The sequence below is a fragment of the Lineus longissimus genome, chromosome 14 (genome assembly GCF_910592395.1).
Source record: "Lineus longissimus chromosome 14, tnLinLong1.2, whole genome shotgun sequence".
NCBI lineage: Eukaryota > Metazoa > Nemertea > Pilidiophora > Heteronemertea > Lineidae > Lineus > Lineus longissimus.
Window position 1 is genome coordinate 4687177 of NC_088321.1, and position 20471 is coordinate 4707647.

Sequence of the window (20471 nt, forward strand, 5' to 3'; positions counted from 1 at the left end):
TAGAAATGCACCAGTTTCGAAATAAGTAGACGGTAAGCCTGTTGGCTCATCACGGTGCCGCTTACTTGATGAATCTTAATATTTTAAATTGTAAGCTATGTATCATGCAGTTTTTTGTTGCCACATTGTTGTTATGTTCATGGTAATCGAAGATTGCTGTCTAGGTGCTTATAAGTAACCTTGTATTCGTCAATTTCGCGATGGTTTTTGACCAAACCGCACTTTTTCGAAAGAAATATCAATGATGGCATTGCATCGTTGCCAAATCTTCGAAGGCATTTTTAAAAATTCTTAAATGGGAAGTGTGAGTATTTCGAAGCCTTTTGTAAAACAAGTGGATCAATGCTTACAATACCCAACTAACCCGAAATGATTAAACTAGCATGTATTTCACACATCATTTCTAGATTCTGGTTTGCTTATACGATATTCATCATAAGCACGGTGGCTAAAGGTATCGGTTTGACTATGAAAAATATGTCCTCACTCGGAGAGGAAATGACGATACAAAAGAAACACACAAAATTTTATTTCATTTAGAGGGTCGTAAGGCCCGCATTAATTTTTGTACCCCTTCAACACTGTGATGGGAGGGCCTTGTTTCTATTGTGTTGCAAAGGTAAACCGATACCGTTGCCCACCGTGGTTTAATCTAAATACAGTATCTTCTCTAAAAAACGCTAGGTTTTGTATTAATATTAAGTTTATATCATATTTACCCGAATGTCTTCTTGGAATTTCTCCATCCTTGGAACGTCAGAGGTTTCTTAGGCAATCTGTGCGTACTTCAGCGTTTTATCAATCTGAAGTAGATTAAACAGTAAATAAGAAAATAATGCGATACATAGTTAGGGTTAGGGCGATGATACCTTGATTATCTCTGCACATTTGTAGCATAGTGAGTAACTTGATAAGTATTCTGTGACTGGTTCATTCAGCAAGCTCTAAAAACAGTTCATATTTCGGTTAGTGATGGAAGAAAAAACGGACTAATGATATAAGAATACGATCAAGTTGTGATCGTCGTTTTAAAGCGACTGGCCGGATTTCTTCAGCAGCAGCCCCACATTGAATGATCGGCGTCTTATTGATTACGTATGCACGCCATAGACGATTGGTACCATTACGTAAAGCCGCCTTCGTAAAGTATCTAAAATTCGTACACATCAAGGATCAACTGGTATAACATGTACATTAGCACGTTGGCTAATGTACATGTTTTAGACTGCCATGAATCCTGTAAGACGTGTCACTAAAAATGTCCTTATCAAAATTCACGTTTTCAACCAAACAATAAGTTACGAACATGCATGCAATGTACATAACTTGATCACCGCACAGGGTTTACTTCGACTCATTGTTAATGTTAATTACTCACTGAGACGATATTGATGAAATAGTAGGCGTTAATGACCCAAATTATTGCAAACATCTGATTGGTTATCGCTTTAATGACGTCATTACTCCTAAATATCAAGAAATAGCAGTATTTACTACTGAAAGTGGTTCTAGCTCATAGTGATGACGTTCCATCAACGGAAGCTAATTATGTATCTAACCATATTACTAGCCAAATCTGCTACAAAACAATCAAACAGACATGGTATGATATTCTTGAATCCAACAAACGATGCTATTTTGTTTCGTTTTGTTTGTCCCTGGGCTTTTAGTACAAATTTGATTAGTAGCGCAATCTTAAACAAAATAGTAAATGAAATGGCCAGGGCCATTGTGCTCAACTCATGTGGAGGAAAGATGGATAAAGAGCATGGTATTGTGTCATGTAGTGTTAGGTTTGATGAAGGTCCAAGCAATTACAATTTCCCCAAAATGGCCAATTTACAGTACATTCGACCTCTGTGACCTTGAAAAGTAGGTCAAATCAAAGAAGACCCGGGTGACACATTGAATGGTTGTTAGAATTAGATGTACCTATGATATAAAATTGGTGTCAATCGGGCAAGTAATTACTAGGAATAATGGCATTTTGAAGAATTTAGGTTTTGGCCCCCTCCCTGGAGGCCAAACGGCAAATCAGATCGCACCAAACATCGGTACCTGAGATCACCTGACCAAGGGGTACATGTGTACTTAATTTGTGATCAATAGTCATTGCAGTTAAGAAACGTGCCATAGTTACGGCCTGACGGCCAATTTACGCCATTTGATCTCTGTGCCCTTGACAAGAAGGTCAAATTAAAAACCTGTGTGACATATACTGTATGGTGGTTAGATGTACCCATGATATCAAATTGGTGGCAATCGTGCACGAAGTTAAGGAATAATCACATTTTTAAGGTTTTTTGATTTTGCCCCCTGGTGGTCAAGTGGTGAATCATATTGGACCAAACTTCGGTCGATGAGATCACCTGACTAAGGGGTAAATGTGTACCAAATTTTGGATCAATAGTCATTACAGTTTAGAAACGTGCCATCGTTACATCCTAACGGCCAATTTACACCATTTGACCTCTGTGACCTTGAAAAGTCGGTCAAATCAAAAACCCGGAGGATATATGATGCACCTTTGCTAGAAGTACCTACCATATTTTTTTCAAAATTTCCCGACTACTATTAAGGGAGATATTGCATATTTTCACTTTTAACGTTTGGCCCCCTGGTGGCCAAACCATGAAACGAATCGGACCGAAACTTGGTCTCCAAGGTGTCATTACATAAAGGTACATGTGTATCAAGTTTCAACTCAATAGCTCTAACAGTTACGAAACGTGCCCTGCTAACGGACGACGGACGACGACGGACGACGACGACGACGACGACGACGACGACGACGACGACGCCGACGACGACGACGACGACGGACGACGGACGCCACGGTATGGGATAAGCTCACCTCTGCTAAGAGGTGAGCTAATCATAACTGATACTGAAACTTTTGAGGCGCCCTACAAGTGCGAGTACTGTACCTTTTGTAATTCACTCGTTAACTAATTTTGGGCAATCAAAACATAGCAATCGGTGATAGAAGGTAAAATTTCAAGTTATTAGATTAATTGTTTATAAAAGTATTGACGTAAAAATAAAATGCATCAATAAAGGATGATAAATTCTGCACCAAGAGCATTTATTTACTGACAACATGAACGAAGTATATTGCAATACAACTAATATAGCCGCGTACAAAAACAGCGCTCCTCGCTTAAACATAACATTCATATATTGCTGCGTACAAAAATAAACAAACAATATTTGCGACCTAATAGCAGGCGATATCGGCAAGTTGTGTGTACACGATTTCGTGATGGTAAATTAACTGTGTGCTATGAATGGTACTTAAAAATCTGTAAACAGTCCTATTTTACAGCTCATATTGAGTAAATCTTCATAATGTTAGGCCTGGGTTATCTTGAATATATACCCTTGAATGGGTAGGACGTAGTGTGATGATGAAGAGCGGATTTACGGGAATCCGTAATTACGTCCATCTTACCCACTTTTCTTCTAAACCGGAACCGTAGTATGTCTCGTACAATCGCACATATAGCTTTGCACCTTGCACACAATGATGTACGTCTGTTCAATGGCTCCACGCTTTTCGCATGTATTATGTGTGTAGGGCTGAGAAATGTACAAGGACTTCATTATGTATGACCGAGACTCACAGCAAACAGCATAAAGTCTTAGGCGGAGCTTTATAATGAGCCTAAAATATAAATGCTTTGAAGAGAAAAAAAACCCTGTCTGTTGTTCTCACACCATGATGTATACGGAAGCGCCTTGCTTGCTAACAATTGCATTCACATCATGCTGTGGAAGCAACCATAATTTTTCTGTTCCATATATACTCATCATGTTGTGTATATATCCTTTAGCTTATTTCTAAGAGTGTAGCAGGGAAAGTCTTGGACATGTTAGATGAAAATTGATGCTTATTGAATTCCATATCCGTCCCAAACAGACGGAAATGAGGACGTTGGTTAGAATTCGTGCTCTCATCGATTGATATGACTTACAGCCGGATCATGAATGAGTCATGTCAAAGTCATATTATTATCAGAGCAAAACATATTGTTTTGAATATTTTTCATGCTATCAAACCAGGGAGCATCTAGGGATCAGCTGCTGGTGTCAACTTCAAGCGCGCTTTCATTTAGTTTAACAGCAACTTCGTAGGCATAAGTTGGCATTGTGGATAAAATCTTGACCGGCGTGAGTATTACACCTGGGCCGACCGAATCGAAAGTCGATAGCGAAGGTGGCGATAGTGACCCTAACAACGCCTGTTAACGGATAGTGTGCTAGTGCTAGTAAAATGTCTGAATCCAAATGCTGTTAGTGCGCTGTTAGTCTATGCCACTGGTAGGCTATCGGTATGGTAGGCTATCGGTCATGTCGGTATAACGGTAAGTTATTTTCTTTGACCGAGGTTGGTCTATCAAATCTCTTGTCACGGCTTAATTGCGCGGTGTTCATGGTCTAGTACTCATAGTGCACAATTTCTACTATGTTCGGTCGGTTGTGCGGCAAGACGAAGCCAATTCATTCGGCGACTCTGAGGCAGAAATAAGTTGTCCTAGCGTCAAAAACCAAACACCATGCCAAAGTGACTCAAAGATAAATGATGCCATCTACGCATATAGCCTTCATTAGGAAGTTATAATGCTGCATGTGAGGGGTGACCCAAATGAAAGGGCTCGGATATGAAAACGCCGGTAAGGGACAGGATCGAGAAGCACTGAGCGGTATAGGGCTGCATGGGTTTACACACATAACTCTGCCCTGTAATTGACTTTTAATAGGATGGAGATTCAAAGTTCTAGGTTATATGAAAGTTTTAAAATTCACCCAATTTAGATTAGGAAATGTTGCATAATATAGTATTTTTCATTTTGAAAAAATATTCATATTGATGATAATCAAGCGCGGTTTCGTTGGTGTATAGCTCTCACCAGTGAAACATGCACTCCCCGATAGATAGATGTAATCGAAATGTAATAAACAACCAGCAGCTCCCCCCCCCCCCGTCTATGGTAGGCCGTAGGGGACATTCCTCGGTGTGCATCCTTGTTTAAACTTGGTTCAACTCTGTCCACGAGCTCGAGCTCGGCAAAAATCCTCACCTTCGAATGGTATTTTCCTAGGGGTCGGGTAACAATAGTTTCTACAAGTACTCAGTATATGTGCCCCCTGCCCCGCAATGCCCATCGCAACTCCACCTTCAACCCTCCACTTTCCCGACCACCTTTAGTTAAATACCTTACCAGTTATCTGTGACGTCACTAATAGCGTACTAACAAAATTGCTATTCGCTGTGCCTAACAGCGCCTGTAGCTACCGGAGTTTCTATTCGGAGATAGTACCTATGGGCACTGTTGGCATATCCCACTGTTAGACTTTGATAACGCTATCAGAGTACGGATTCGTTTGGCGGTCCCGACCGAACCGGTTCAATGAAAAGATGATTGCGACACGAATCCTGAACGTTCGTTTTGAACATACTAGGTGCATCCTAAGAGTCAAATAATTTTCAAATTTAACATTGTTTAATAAGGACGATTGCTTGTGGGAGATGGTTTCAAGGTTATTATTGACAAGAGTGTACAGAAAACATGATTGACAGGTCAGACAGCCCAATTCTATGTCCCACTGGCTACTAGAATTGTACATTTCCAATGGTGGTCATTACTAACAGGTGGTTATAAATCTTTTGAGTGATCTGCTAGCCCAATGTAAGCGAGTATATTAGAGCGATTCGTGTAATATAGATTCCGATCCTCGACCAACACGAATATATGCCAACATCTCCGAAACGGACAACTTGAGGTGACGGGCCATGTTAGCCAAATTTGCGGACAATGTCGACTTTAAAATTGAATTGCTCCTAGCCATGACGGATAAACGACTCTTAGTAAAGAAATCTGGAATCTTGAAGGAATTTTGCGCACGATAAAAGCAAAAATATATATTTTAAATGGCCTTTGATTAGGACAAATTATTGATACAATAACATCGGTATTTACAACATGAACAGGCTAATCACGCTGAGCTCCGTTGTCCGACACCTCAATTACCACTGGGAATCAACACAGAATAACTCTTTGCATCTCGTAACAGTGCCTCTTTTTGCAATTTAGGTCACGGTATATGAATCAATCGCTAATTAGTCGCCTAAACCGCGCTAAATTCGAATTTCGAATTTTTTTTCTAGTAACCTTTCGAAAATTGAAAAAAACACTCTGTTACGTGAAAGCCAAAGTGTATCCGATGTGAATGCAACTATCAACTTCCGAATGCATCGCTCCAAAAAAGGGCAACAAGACGTATTTTAAAATCGTTTGTGCTTCTTACTTATCAAACAAACATCTAGCTATTCAGGTGGAATCAAAACTTCGTGATACCTGGCAGATATTAAATGTTTAAGTCACGATGCCCCGCCTATTTAAGTAACATGATCCGTCACCTTAAATAGGTCTACATATACAATATAACGGCAACTACATAGTCCCATCATTTTCACAGATTCTATTCAAATCCCATCGGATTGTCACATCATACTAGAAAATACCTAGATTGTCATTACGGATTGGTTGCAGGGATTTGATCGGACATATGCCTACCCCGAAGCAATTGTCAACCTACTAATTGGTCCTCAAAATCAACGACATACTCATAAGCAAGTTGCAGGGCGTCTCCACAGCGTATTAGAGAGCAGACAGGCCAGTTTCTGATGATGAACACAACAGCACTACTATTCCATTGAAATTCTTACATGTAATTTAATGACCCCGACGACATGCCAACCATTCGTCTCATCTTGAAATAAGGTTAAATTGTCATGCTTCTCCTAATCTTGACCTCCCAAAGGGACTCAACACGGTTTGAAACGTTCGGATAAATTTTCAGGGAGAGTTGTTTCAGTTCAAAGTATCTAATCATAAGCATATTTGTAAATGTTCGGCCAAGTAATAATCAATATGAAATAAAACGTTTCTCTCTGCTGTTGGTCATTCATTCCATGAATTACCCCAGGACAGAATGTTAAAGGTACGGGAGTCCTTTTGCGCAAGCGCACACAATTCCCGTATCTCTAGCTTATTCGTACTACGGCACTTCTCCCGTACCGTTTTAGTGCGCTATCAGTATATACGGAACTATAACATGTAACTTATATTTTTGAATACCGGTATCGAGTATACCAGTATATATAGAGTATTCGCCGCCCGTATACACCCCCGTGTACATGTACGTGACAAGACTAAATTATGAAATGACGTTGAAAATCTTACACAACCAACACTTTTTGTTATAAGATACGGAAGATGTATGATATTGCCTGTTATTTTGGAGTGAAAGTCAGTTTTTAAAACAAATGAAGAAACATTATCACAAAATTTAGAAGAAAAATCCCGGGCACAATGGAGCAGAAAATAAGAAAAGGGGCTGTCGTGGGACTCGAACCAGGGTCAAAGGCGTCCGAGTCCTATGCGGTATACATTCGACCAAGCCGGCTCATCTGATTGATGCAGCCTATACCCAGTTTTATTTGTGAACCTCCTGTATGAAGCCCTTTGTCTCATGTTTCTTCACTTGAAATATTCTTCGAAAGTATTTTCACATTCGCACGATATACTAAATTTTGATTGTTTAAATTGTTTAAATCGAAGACGCGCGCACTGTCATTGTGAAGAGTATTATTTCTGAGCCGCAGTTGAGCAACAAAAGCGTGTTGGGCATGCGCAAAATAACTCCCGAATATGTACCTTTTGCATTCGGACATAGGGATACGGGTCCCGTACCTCAAGACAGTGCATTATAATATTCAGAGAATCGGTTTATGTTGACGTTTACACACATGAAAATGTTAATCGTTTAATCGTAATTGCTCAGCCATGAAGTTTTAATCCGGGGACGGGGATAAAAATATATCAATATTCTCAGGGTTTCATACAGCGGGGGGGGGGGGGATGGGGAACATATCCCCGCCACATTATTTGGTGATGGGGGGGGGGAGGGGGGGTATATCCCTACATCATCCTGATGTTTTAAAGTCTAAAGTGGCATTTAAATATACTAAGAAGCAGTTTTAGCGTTTTCAGGTGCAAGAAGCTTTCGGAGGGGTCATTTTCTATTTAAAAAAATATTTTCGATGCTTCTTTTCGTCCTGGCGGAAACCCTGATTGCGGTTCAGAAAATGTTCTGTGGTGATGTACATTATTTTTTGACACTGTGGATGTCAAAGTCATTAGCTCATTATCAATATCGAACGCCCAATGGTTTTTGATAAAACAGGTAAATCCCGATATTCATGTATATTGAGAATTCGAAATTATGAGAAACTTCCAAACTTGGGGCGCCCGTTGGGTATGCCAAAGTGTTAAACGACTGGTCGCCTCATCACGGTTTGGTCGATAAAAGGTGTCAAGTTTACAGCCAGAGGAAATGGAACACACAACGCATACACACAACGTCACAATATAAATCAACAGGTGCGAATGGCCATGCAGAGCGTATGCCCCCCCCCCCCGTCCCCTCCCATTACATATGTCTGTAACAGGACTAAAGAGCGGTACATCCATGGAATAGCTATTTCTTCATTGTTAAGTTGAGCTTTTGGTGTATAACGACATTCGACAATGTTCGATTAGGTAATGAGTACAAATGGTATCACGCAAGGTCGAAATAACACTCGAGTCACGCTTCTACACTCAATCCTGCACAACTTGACGTGCCGACACGGGAAAATGGACTACTTATGCCGGGGTGGAAAAAACTACGATCTCCCTTTGTCCACAAAATACTCCAATGCCCTACGAAAGCAGCTAGCAGTCAGGCACCAATCCTGGCCTTCCCTTTGCGGGGCTTTTTCTTCCAAAAGCGATGGTAAAAAGGCCGAGCCCCTGGTGCCTCAAGACCAGAGAGCTCTGGGCAGATTGGCTCATCAGCTGGGTAAAACAATTCATCAAGGATATTAAAAACTCTGACCGCCAACCGGGATGATGCTCTCCAAACACCCTTGGCCAAAATGTTGGCTGGGAAGCATCCGGGAGAAGGGAAACTCCGAGAAAAACACGTAGGCAGATTGTGCCCTGGGCGATTAAACTAGCTAAATTTTGCAGTAGCCAGCCTAAGTGAAAGATAATCTGACTAAACACCAGCTCTGATGGTGGAGCTGTAGGAGGCAGCCCCCCCCCCCCCACCCCCAACGGCCGGATGTCGTAAGGCCAACCACCTCTCACAGCCCAAACAATAATAGTTACAGAAACCAACAGCAAAATAAAGTGACGTAAAAAAGAATGACCAGACACCTGCCCGATTGTCTTACTCTGATGACACTAATTACTGGTAGGAACAAGAAACAAATTGCTTTTCAAGCTATGGCTGCCAACATCTATATAGATAGGCCTACTATACATGGTCAGTATCAGGATACTGCAAATGTTTTTGTTTCTTGTACTTTCAACCTCTTCATATGTGTACTACTTCAAACAAATTTTAAAATGTATACCAGACACGACAGTACAAATATACCGTCTTCGGAAAAATATTTGTTCGCCATTTTTTCATAATCACTCCTAGTGAATTTGCCCTAGCTTAGTCGGAAGAGTGAATACCTTATAAGCCAGAGGTCCCGGGTTCAATCCCTGGAATGTCATTGGTGTTTTTCATCCGTTACATTTGGCGCCATCATGGTTAAATGCCCATTTCCTTACAAGAAATGGCCATTTTGTTAGTTCATACTTACCTATGGAACACTTTTGCATGTTACTCCATTTGGGCTCAAACACAAGAGTATCCCTTTAATTTTCTAAAGGGAGAACTGAGTTAACAGCTCGGCCGCCAGGCGGCGCCCTGACCGATCCCGCGAGATCGCGCCGATCTCATGCCGCCATATTTAGTCTTTACTCTTGAGCGTTAATAAAGAGTATGTCCCGTTTGTGGGGACGGCGGGAGGGCCGTGTTCCATAGGTAAGTATGAACTAACAAAATGGCCATTTCTTGTAAGGAAATGGGCATTTTGTGTCATTCAAACTTACCTATGGAACACTTTTGCATCGAATCCCAGCAACCTATTGGAGGTGGGAAACGAGGACTTACCTAAGGCTGAGCTGTTGTTCCATCCAGGAGGCACCACCGGCATATTAGCTAAGGAGGACCGCCAGGGGAAAGAAATGGGGAGAACCGGAGGACCGGTATTTTGATCTCGGTATTACAATCATATTATAGAGAGTAATAGACCCATTCTCCGGAAAGCGCTAGAATTGCGTAATAAAACCATCTTCTTTCCGGCAACAGAGCTTAGAGCAAGTAAGGCATGTTGAAGGGTGTAGAATGAGTTATTGCTAAACAACAATAAGAAATTGCGTCCTTTCTAGTCTACTAGGGGTTGCCTGGATTGTTGAAGATAGGGCATATCAAAAATGACGCAAGATGCGCGTTTGACTCTTCAATCGGGCTTCCCCCCTTTTTTCGATCTAGCCAGGATCAAACAACATGCCCCGCAGACACAATCGGGCCGATTGTGTGCATGCCATCTACGAGGGAAGAAACGTCTCGTAGGTAGAAACGAGAGAATGTGGAGTGATTACTCCAACATGCAGCGGAAACGACTTCTTGAAGAGCAACTCCTCGGTAGTTAGCCCAGGAGGTGGCTAGTGCTCTAACTTCGTGCGCTGAGATGTTAGCTAGCGCACGAAGATCAGAGGAAGTCTTCAAGGTGTTGTAGGAAAGACGAATAGTCTCCACAATCCACCTTGAAATAGTGGCGGCCGCTATCTCTCGTTTATTTCCCTCCTTATAGGACAAAAACAAACGCTCTCTCCCCTGGCGGATACCGGGAGGTTTTGTCCTATTTATGTAGAACTTTAGGGCCCTGACGGGACATAAAGTTCTGTCAGGAAGATCATAAGAGATCGTTCCTGACAGAGAGGGAATAGTAACCGGGGGCCGAGAGGCGGCCGGTCCCTGGTTCTTCGCCATAAATTCTGGTATGAAAGCCAGGATAACCTCCCCTCCCTCTCTAAAAGCCAGCTTCTTAAAAGAAAGTGCATGGAGCTCTGATCTCCGTTGGGCGGTAGCCAAGGCTACTAGAAAGACCGTTTTGAGTGTCAGATATTTCATGGATGAAATAGACATGGGTTCAAAAGGATGCCTCATGAGCACCTTAAGGACAACAGAAAGGTCCCATTTAGGGGTGTTGTGAACCGGTCTAGGACGCTCTAATAACATTCCTCTGAAAAGAGGGGTTATTTGGTCCTCCCAACGAAGATCCCAGGTGCTTAAAACACGGAGGGTAGAAGCGATGGCGGACTTGTACCCTTTTATAGCCGTGACAGATAGTTGTCTTTCCGTGAATAATTCAATGAAATGGCCAGGGCCATTGTGCTCACCTCATGTGGAGGAAAGATGGATAAAGAGCATGGTATTGTGTCATGTAGTGTTAGGTTTGATGTAGGTCCAAGCAATTACAATTTCCCCAAAATGGCCAATTTACAGTACATTCGACCTCTGTGACCTTGAAAAGTAGGTCAAATCAAAGAAGACCCAGGTGACACATTGAATGGTTGTTAGAATTAGATGTACCTATGATATAAAATCGGGCAAGTCATTACTAGGAATAATGGCATTTTGAAGAATTTAGGATTTGGCCCCCTCCCTGGAGGCCAAACGGCAGATCAGATCGCACCAAACTTCGGTACCTGAGATCACCTGACCAAGTGGTACATGTGTCCTTAATTTGTGATCAATAGTCATTGCAGTTAAGAAACGTGCCATAGTTACGGCCTGGCGGCGAATTTACGCCATTTGACCTCTGTGACCTTGACAAGAAGGTCAAATTAAAAACCTGTGCGACATATACTGTATGGTGGTTAGATGTACCCATGATATCAAATTGGTGGCAATCGGGCAAGAAGTTAAGGAATAATCACATTTTTAAGGTTTTTGGATTTTGCCTCCTGGTGGTCAAGTGGTGAATCATATTGGACCAAACTTCGGTCCCTGAGATCACCTGACTAAGGGGTAAATGTGTACCAAATTTGGTATCAATAGTCATTGCAGTTTAGAAACGTGCCATCGTTACATCCTAACGGCCAATTTACACCATTTGACCTCTGTGACCTTGAAAAGGAGGTCAAATCAAAAACCCGGAGGATATATGATGCACCTTTGCTAGAAGTACCTACCATATTTTTTTCAAAATTTCCCGACTACTATTAAGGGAGATATTGTATATTTTCACTTTTAACGTTTGGCCCCCTGGTGGCCAAACCATGAAACGAATCGGACCGAAACTTGGTCTCCAAGGTGTCATTACATAAGGGTACATGTGTACCAAGTTTCAACTCAATAGCTCTAACAGTTACGAAACGTGCCCTGCTAACGGACGACGGACGACGACGGACGACGACGACGACGACGGACGACGACGACGACGACGACGACGACGACGACGACGACGACGACGACGACGACGACGACGACGACGACGACGACGACGGACGACGGACGCCACGGTATGGGATAAGCTCACCTCTGCTAAGAGGTGAGCTAATAAGGAAATCAACTAATCTGTATATAGAGGGAGAGATCGGATTAACTCCGTTCTCCCTGCACCAGGAAGTGAAGGTAGACCACTTTCCTTGATACACATCAAGGGTAGACCCCCTTTGAGGTGCGGACATGCGCTTGACAGCGATGTCCGAAAAGCCTCACTGGTGGAGATGCAACTGGATAAGTTCCAGGCGTGAAACTTGAAAAATCCAGGGTTCTGGTGGTAGCATCTCCCCAGGGGGTGCCACAGGAGGTGCTTCCAAGTAGGAAGACTCCTGGGGTGATCTATCAGGAGCTCCAGCAAGGCTGGGAACCAGGCCTGATTTGGCCAGCAAGGTGCGATGAGAGTTATTCTCACCGGGTGGCTGGTCAAGATCTTGTTCAGGACTGGTTGGATGAGAGGGAGGGGTGGAAACGCATATGCGTTCAGCCCGACCCAAGAGGATGTAAGGCTGTCGACTTCCAGGGCCTCTTCGTCCGGAAGTGGAGAGTAATAGATGGGAAGGCGATTGTTCAGCCTGGTGGCGAACAGATCTACCTTCGGAGATTGCCAAAGGCGACAAAGGTCGTCTACAATCTCCTGATGGAGTGTCCACTCTGTCTGAACTAGCTTGTTCTGACGGGACAGGGCGTCGGCAAGGATGTTGCGATTGCCCGGTATGTGTCTGGCACATATCGATACTCCAAGGTCGGCACAAAGATGGTAAAGCTCCCAAGTTAGCTGGCAAAGAATGCCGGACTTTGTGCCTCCCTGTCTCCTGACATATGCTACTACTGTAGAATTGTCGGAGAACAGGGTTACTCTCCGATTCTTCAGGCGAAGGGAAAGAGCCCTCACGGCAAGAAGGACAGCCTTCATTTCCAATATATTTATTGGAAGAATGGTCTCCTCCCTTGTCCATAGACCCCTTATGGACATGTCCCAGTCGTTCAGATGTGCTCCCCACCCTAGTAGGGAAGCATCTGTGAACAGGGACACTTCTGGGGGCGGTGGAGCAAGATCTACACCGCTTTGGAGACGAGTCTCCGACTCCCAGAAGTTCCAGACGTTCTTGAGTAGGTATTGAGGTATCAATACCAACTTGTCTAATGGGTCCCTGTGGGGTTTCCATAGAGACATTAGAAACATCTGGATGGGACGCATATATAGACGGCCAAGGGGGATTTGGTCTGCTGCCGAATTCAGAAGTCCCAAAAGGCTCAAGCATCGCCTTGCGGGAGCTTGAGTCCTTCCTCTGAATTCTGCGACGAGATGAAGAATTTTTTTTATCCTGTCTAGGGGGGGGCGCAGCATTTTTCCTATGGCCGTAAGGAACCGAACTCCAACGTAAACGAAGTCTTGGGATGGTATGAATTCTGACTTTGTTTCGTTGATAATCCAACCTGCGGAAACTACTTTTTGCTTTAGAACCTGAAGTTGTTGCAGTAGTAGTTCCCGCGATTTGCAACGGAGTAGCCAATCGTCTAGGTAGTGATGGAGCTTGAACCCCATCACGTGAAAAGGAGCGACGAAGGCTGTGACTATCATCGTAAAAATTAGGGGTGCCGATGCCAGACCGAACGGCAGGGCCCTGAATTGATACGTCTTTCCTTCGTAATGGAATCGAAGGAAGTGTTGATAGTCTGGATGGATCGGTACATGTAAGTACGCATCCGTTAAATCCATCGATACCGCCCAATCGTTGGGCTGTATCGCCGTTGCTATAGACCTGGTGGTTTCCATCTTGAAATGAGGAACATTCAAGAAGGTGTTTAACCTGGAAAGGTCTATGATCAGCCTCCATGTCCCTGCTTTCTTGGGAACCAAGAAAACGTGGCTGTAAAAGCCGGGGGAGCATGGATCTTGAAGGACCTGGATAGCTTGCTTCTCCAGTAATGTCGCGACCTCTGCTTGGAGGGCAGAGGCCTTGACTGGGTCCTTCGGTGGCTGAACTGGGGTTGGATATATGGTAGTCGGGGGGGGGTACGGTTGAAATCTAGTTTCACTCCGTACCTCAACATGTTTGGGACTGGGGACCCCTTTGGGCACCAATCGTCCCAAATGTCTGCAAATTTTTGCAGACGGCCCCCGACTACCGGAGTCGGCTCCTTTTTGCGTCCGGGAGGAGAAAGGAGGGGGGAGTCACCTCTTCCGGCCAGCACCCCTTGGGCGAAAGGAGTGCTTAGTCGGACCGGATCCACCCTGGTTAGAGGAAGTATTTTTTCTCTTTCCAGTCCGGCGACCCTCCGCTTCCCGTCGGAAGGATCCAGCAGGAGCAGGCTGACTAGGCGGGGTAGGCCTAGGCAGGACCTGCCTGGCGTACGGGATTGAACCCGATGCCTGCTGGGGCCTCTCTATCTTTCTAGCGTTAGGTAGAGAGGTCTTGGCCCTCTGTGTCGCAGTGGGGGCATATAATTTGTCCCAATCTTTCTGTGCTTGAGCCGCCTCTTGTACAGAATCTGCGAACAGGAAAGAACCGTCCATAGGAGCGGTTCTTAAGGCCCCTTCCAGCTGGAGGGATCTGATGACATTGAGAGAGCCCAGTGCGGCGTCTCTACGGACTAGGACGCTATTTGCTGCGGTCTTGGCGGACAGAGCAATAGCGTGCCTAATCGAATGTGACAAGGATGTCACAAGCGATTTTGTGTCATCAGATAGTGACTCATTATCTTTTAGGGATCTGGCTAGGGCCAGGTTAGTGTGCTCTGCGTAGGAGAGCACCGCTAACGTGTTTTTGGCCAGACCCTCTTGTGCTCTAAGGTCTCGGTAAGCCGAGGAGGAGGTCACCCTAGGCACGAGTTGATCCAGCTGTACATCGTCCTTTAATATGGAAGTCGATGCTGCAGCTGGACAGCCGACCGAGCTGACTCGATAATAGTCAGCGCGGTACTGCCTAACGGGAGGAAGTTGTGCCGTGAACAACTTCCCTGGTTTACACCAAGCTTCTGGTCCGACTGCCGGAAGGACAGGGATGGAAGTACGTTGGTGGGCGCCTTGTGAGTCTCTGATTGTACGCTCCAAAAGTTCAGAGACTGCTACTACCGACGGGGAGGGAGGAAGGAATTCAAGTGCCCGAGTGGAGCCTTGAGAAACCTGTGGATTGGGATCCACTTCCTGTCCCCAGAGTGAAAAGGTCGGTGTTGACAAGGCTGGCAGTTCCGGCGGGGTAGGGCACAGATCCTGCGGGAAGTACGCTCTGATCAAGGATCTGAGTGTCCTCATATCCGACAAGATACTGGCCTCCTCTGGTGACAGCTCCTCCTGATTGGGGGAGCGGTAGCCTGGCTGAGAACTCTCGTTCTCAGAAAATTCCTCTAAAATAGAGGAGTCGGATGGTGGGTATCCAATGGGACCAGGCGCACCAGAGGAACCGGAACCCTGCTCCAGATGGCTGAGTCTATCAGTAAGACCTGCTACCATCTGGATGAGCTGGGACAGTTGCTGTCCCGACTCGGGTTCCGGACCCGACGTGCGGCTTCTCTCAACGACGGGCAGTTGAGGCGAGGGTGAGCGCATAAGCGAACCCTGGAAGCCGTATGTACGGGCGAATGGGTCTTCCTGAAGCGGAAGATGCCCATATTCTGAACCAGAGTTCAGATGTCCTCTCTGCGTAGCTCGTTCCATGGGAACGACGCCTCTGCTACGAGGAGGGAGTGGCACTCCCGGTTGGTTCCACCCAAGAGGTTGGCCAACGTAGGAAGGTGCCTGCATTTCCGGTAGGACGAAGTCCGAAACCGGAAATGCCCGTAACTCCTTCGCCGGTATGGAGCTACCGGATACCCTTTTAGAAGGAGGTACGGAGGGCGGAAACGCTGTTACCGAAGACGCATGGCGTTTCGGAGGTGGCGTTATAAGGTCCGGCCTTACTCTACTGTGTCCGTGAGGACTGGGGTTATTTCGCAGAAAAGACTGAGAAAAACCCCCAGTAGAGTCTTCGGTTACTGAAAAACGGGAACCCGCGTCAGTAACCGGAACTGCAATCGGCGGACCGGAAGCAGGGTGCTCCCGCGGGTACAAAGGGCTTGTACTCGGGGGAGCGGACGACAGAGGAACCGGAAGGTTCCCTGAGGTCCGGGGTATATTAAACCCTTGGAGACTTATTGGATGTAAGTCTCCCTTGGGACCACAGACATTAATAATGTCAGATCCCGCATCCTTCGCAGCCGCGGCCGGAACCGGAACTCGGCTGACGGAAGGGGTGGTGGCGGGAGGTTTGCTAGACCTCCGGGTTATATGCCCGGAAACGGAACCGGAAGAGGGTTTAGGCGTCTTCGCGGCCCGTTTCCCGCCACCAGACGCATTCCTTTGTGGTGAGACAAAGGATGCCGTCGGAGGGGTACGCCATATAAAAAATGGTACCAATGACAATAAAAACACTGGGAACCCCAAGTAGGCCAATAATTAATGGAAAGGAAAACATGCCTACTTGAATTAAACACTATTGCAATGGATCTGAGTCTTGTTCATTACAATAGAGCGGAGAATAGCCTACTTAACTCTACCCTACCAAGATCAAAATAATGGAGCCGGGTCGACTAAGCTAGCTAAGAAAATGTCTATAATTAAATAGACTGGACAATACTAATGCCAAGATTAGTTTGGCGGTCTACTCCGTAGGTGAATGAACCCAAAAATCGTCCAGACTTGGCTGGTTGAATTTGGTTTTGAATCGAATTCACGGCAGCTTTGAAAAAACGATGTGCTTCGTAGAAGCACAAGAGTAAAGACTGAATATGGCGGCATGAGATCGGCGCGATCTCGCGGGATCGGTCAGGGCGCCGCCTGGCGGCCGAGCTGTTAACTCAGTTCTCCCTTTAGAAAATTAAAGGGATACTCTTGTGTTTGAGCCCAAATGGAGTAACATGCAAAAGTGTTCCATAGGTAAGTTTGAATGACACAAAATGGTAATAATAATCTATTTCCTCGATCCTGGGTATGAATTGGCTGATAAATTAACTCTTTGTATCTCGGAAGAGAAGAACACAATTATGAGCACACAACTTTCCCGGACGGGGGAGTATGTGGTGGTGGCACAATATATAGCTCTAGCTAGTGGGAATTTGCCTTTGGCCCAGTCGGTAGATAGAGTGATAACTTATTAACCACAGGTCATGGGTCCACTCCCGGCATGACCAAGTTGCTTTTCGTCTGTTACAATAATCATGCAACAAATTGTAAGTATCTATCATTGTTATGATAAGTGCTGTAAGAACATTTCAGTGCATACGTAGTTTATTGTTTATTTACCGCATTGTCGGATTTCTTCTTCTTTTATCTCATTAACATTATTCGGACATCTTCAACGGCAAGAATATTTATTGATGTTAACATCAACTAAGCAGACAACCACTATTTTCAGGTGGCAACTTAGGGTTGATAAGCGTGTACTCTCCAAGAAAAAAAAGACAGAAATGTGCTATTTAATAAGATATTATTTGATGATCACTCTTTGAGACAACAAGAAGAGCGAAACATGGATTTATAGATGATCCCTGGTGATAATGAAATGATTGCGAATTTACACCTGCAGGCGTGCTGAAACTAATAAACGCACCGAAGAACATTATAGCAGAATGTAAAATATATTTCAGACGCAAACAAGTTACTTTTCCATTCCCATGCTTTCTGCTCATTTAGAAAGAAAGATCACCGAGCTCTCATTATAAAGAGCCTGTTAGTTTCTCTCTTACTTCTTTAGATAGTGCCTTATTAAGTGGAGCAGTGCAATGATGACCCTGAAAAATGGCCAGGGCCATTGTGCTCACCTCATGTGGAGGAAAGATGGATAAAGAGCATGGTATTGTGTCATGTAGTGTTAGGTTTGATGTAGGTCCAAGCAATTACAATTTCCCCAAAATGGCCAATTTACAGTACATTCGACCTCTGTGACCTTGAAAAGTAGGTCAAATCAAAGAAGACCCGGGTGACACATTGAATGGTTGTTAGAATTAGATGTACCTATGATATAAAATTGGTGCCAATCGGGCAAGTCATTACTAGGAATAATGGCATTTTGAAGAATTTAGCATTTGGCCCCCTCCCTGGAGGCCAAACGGCAATGGCACCAAACTTCAGTACCTGAGATCACCTGACCAAGGGGTACATGTGTACTTAATTTGTGATCAATAGTCATTGCAGTTAAGAAACTTTCCATAGTTACGGCCTGACGGCGAATTTACGCCATTTGACCTCTGTGACCTTGACAAGAAGGTCAAATTAAAAACCTGTGTGACATATACTGTATGGTGGTTAGATGTACCCATGATATCAAATTGGTGGCAATCGGGCAAGAAGTTAAGGAATAATCACATTTTTAAGGTTTTTGGATTTTGCCCCCTGGTGGTCAAGTGGTGAATCATATTGGACCAAACTTCGGTCCCTGAGATCACCTGACTAAGGGGTAAATGTGTACCAAATTTGGTATCAATAGTCATTGCAGTTTAGAAACGTGCCATCGTTACATCCTAACGGCCAATTTACACCATTTGACCTCTGTGACCTTGAAAAGGAGGTCAAATCAAAAACCCGGAGGATATATGATGCACCTTTGCTAGAAGTACCTACCATATTTTTTTCAAAATTTCCCGACTACTATTAAGGGAGATATTGTATATTTTCACTTTTAACGTTTGGCCCCCTGGTGGCCAAACCATGAAACGAATCGGACCGAAACTTGGTCTCCAAGGTGTCATTACATAAGGGTACATGTGTACCAAGTTTCAACTCAATAGCTTTAACAGTTACGAAACGTGCCCTGCTAACGGACGACGGACGACGACGACGACGACGACGACGACGACGACGACGACGACGACGACGGACGACGGACGCCACGGTATGGGATAAGCTCACCTCTGCTAAGAGGTGAGCTAAAAAGGATCGGAGGCATGTGCCACTCGAACGAAGGTGATGTTTTAATCAGGGGTCAGCACTGTGTATTGCCTCGATTTAAACATTCGTTCCGGGCATGGGGCGTGGTTTTTAAAATGTCGTGAATCTAAAATCACCCATTTTACCTCCATTTTACCTAATTTTGAACAAAGAGCAGCTTGGCCTACACATTTCTTTTCTAAGATAGCAAGACGTGTTCACCGGGTTTATGAAACTGTTATCATATGCGTCAACATTTTTTTCGGCTGATTTATGCCTGTGAAGTTGGCAAGCTGTGAAACAATTAGGCGTGATGAATGGCGATCACAATGAAATGGCCAGGGCCATTGTGCTCACCTCATGTGGAGGAAAGATGGATAAAGAGCATGGTATTGTGTCATGTAGTGTTAGGTTTGATGTAGGTCCAAGCAATTACAATTTCCCCAAAATGGCCAATTTACAGTACATTCGACCTCTGTGACCTTGAAAAGTAGGTCAAATCAAAGAAGACCCGGGTGACACATTGAATGGTTGTTAGAATTAGATGTACCTATGATATAAAATTGGTGCCAATCGGGCAAGTCATTACTAGGAATAATGGCATTTTGAAGAATTTAGGATTTGGCCCCCTCCCTGGAGGCCAAACGGCAAATCAGATCGCACCAAACTTCGGTACCTGAGATCACCTGACCAAGGGGTACATGTGTACTTAATTTGTGATCAATAGTCATTGCAGTTAAGAAACGTGCCATAGTTACGGCCTGACGGCGAATTTACACCATTTGACCTCTGTGACCTTGACAAGAAGGTCAAATTAAAAACCTGTGTGACATATACTGTATGGTGGTTAGATGTACCCATGATATCAAATTGGTGGCAATCGGGCAAGAAGTTAAGGAATAATCACATTTTTAAGGTTTTTAGATTTTGCCCCCTGGTGGTCAAGTGGTGAATCATATTGGACCAAACTTCAGTCCCTGAGATCACCTGACTAAGGGGTAAATGTGTACCAAATTTGGTATCAATAGTCATTGCAGTTTAGAAACGTGCCATCGTTACATCCTAACGGCCAATTTACACCATTTGACCTCTGTGACCTTGAAAAGGAGGT

General features: G+C 44.3%; 1 long non-coding RNA gene across 1 annotated transcript in view; it reads right to left on the minus strand.

Moving 5' to 3' along the window:
• Positions 1–729: 729 nt before the first annotated feature.
• Positions 730–20471, minus strand: part of LOC135498655 (uncharacterized) — a 74840-nt gene continuing 55098 nt past the window's right edge. The window contains exon 3 of the long non-coding RNA XR_010449120.1: positions 730–803. This is a non-coding gene — a long non-coding RNA (uncharacterized LOC135498655). The remainder of the gene's footprint in view (positions 804–20471) is intronic.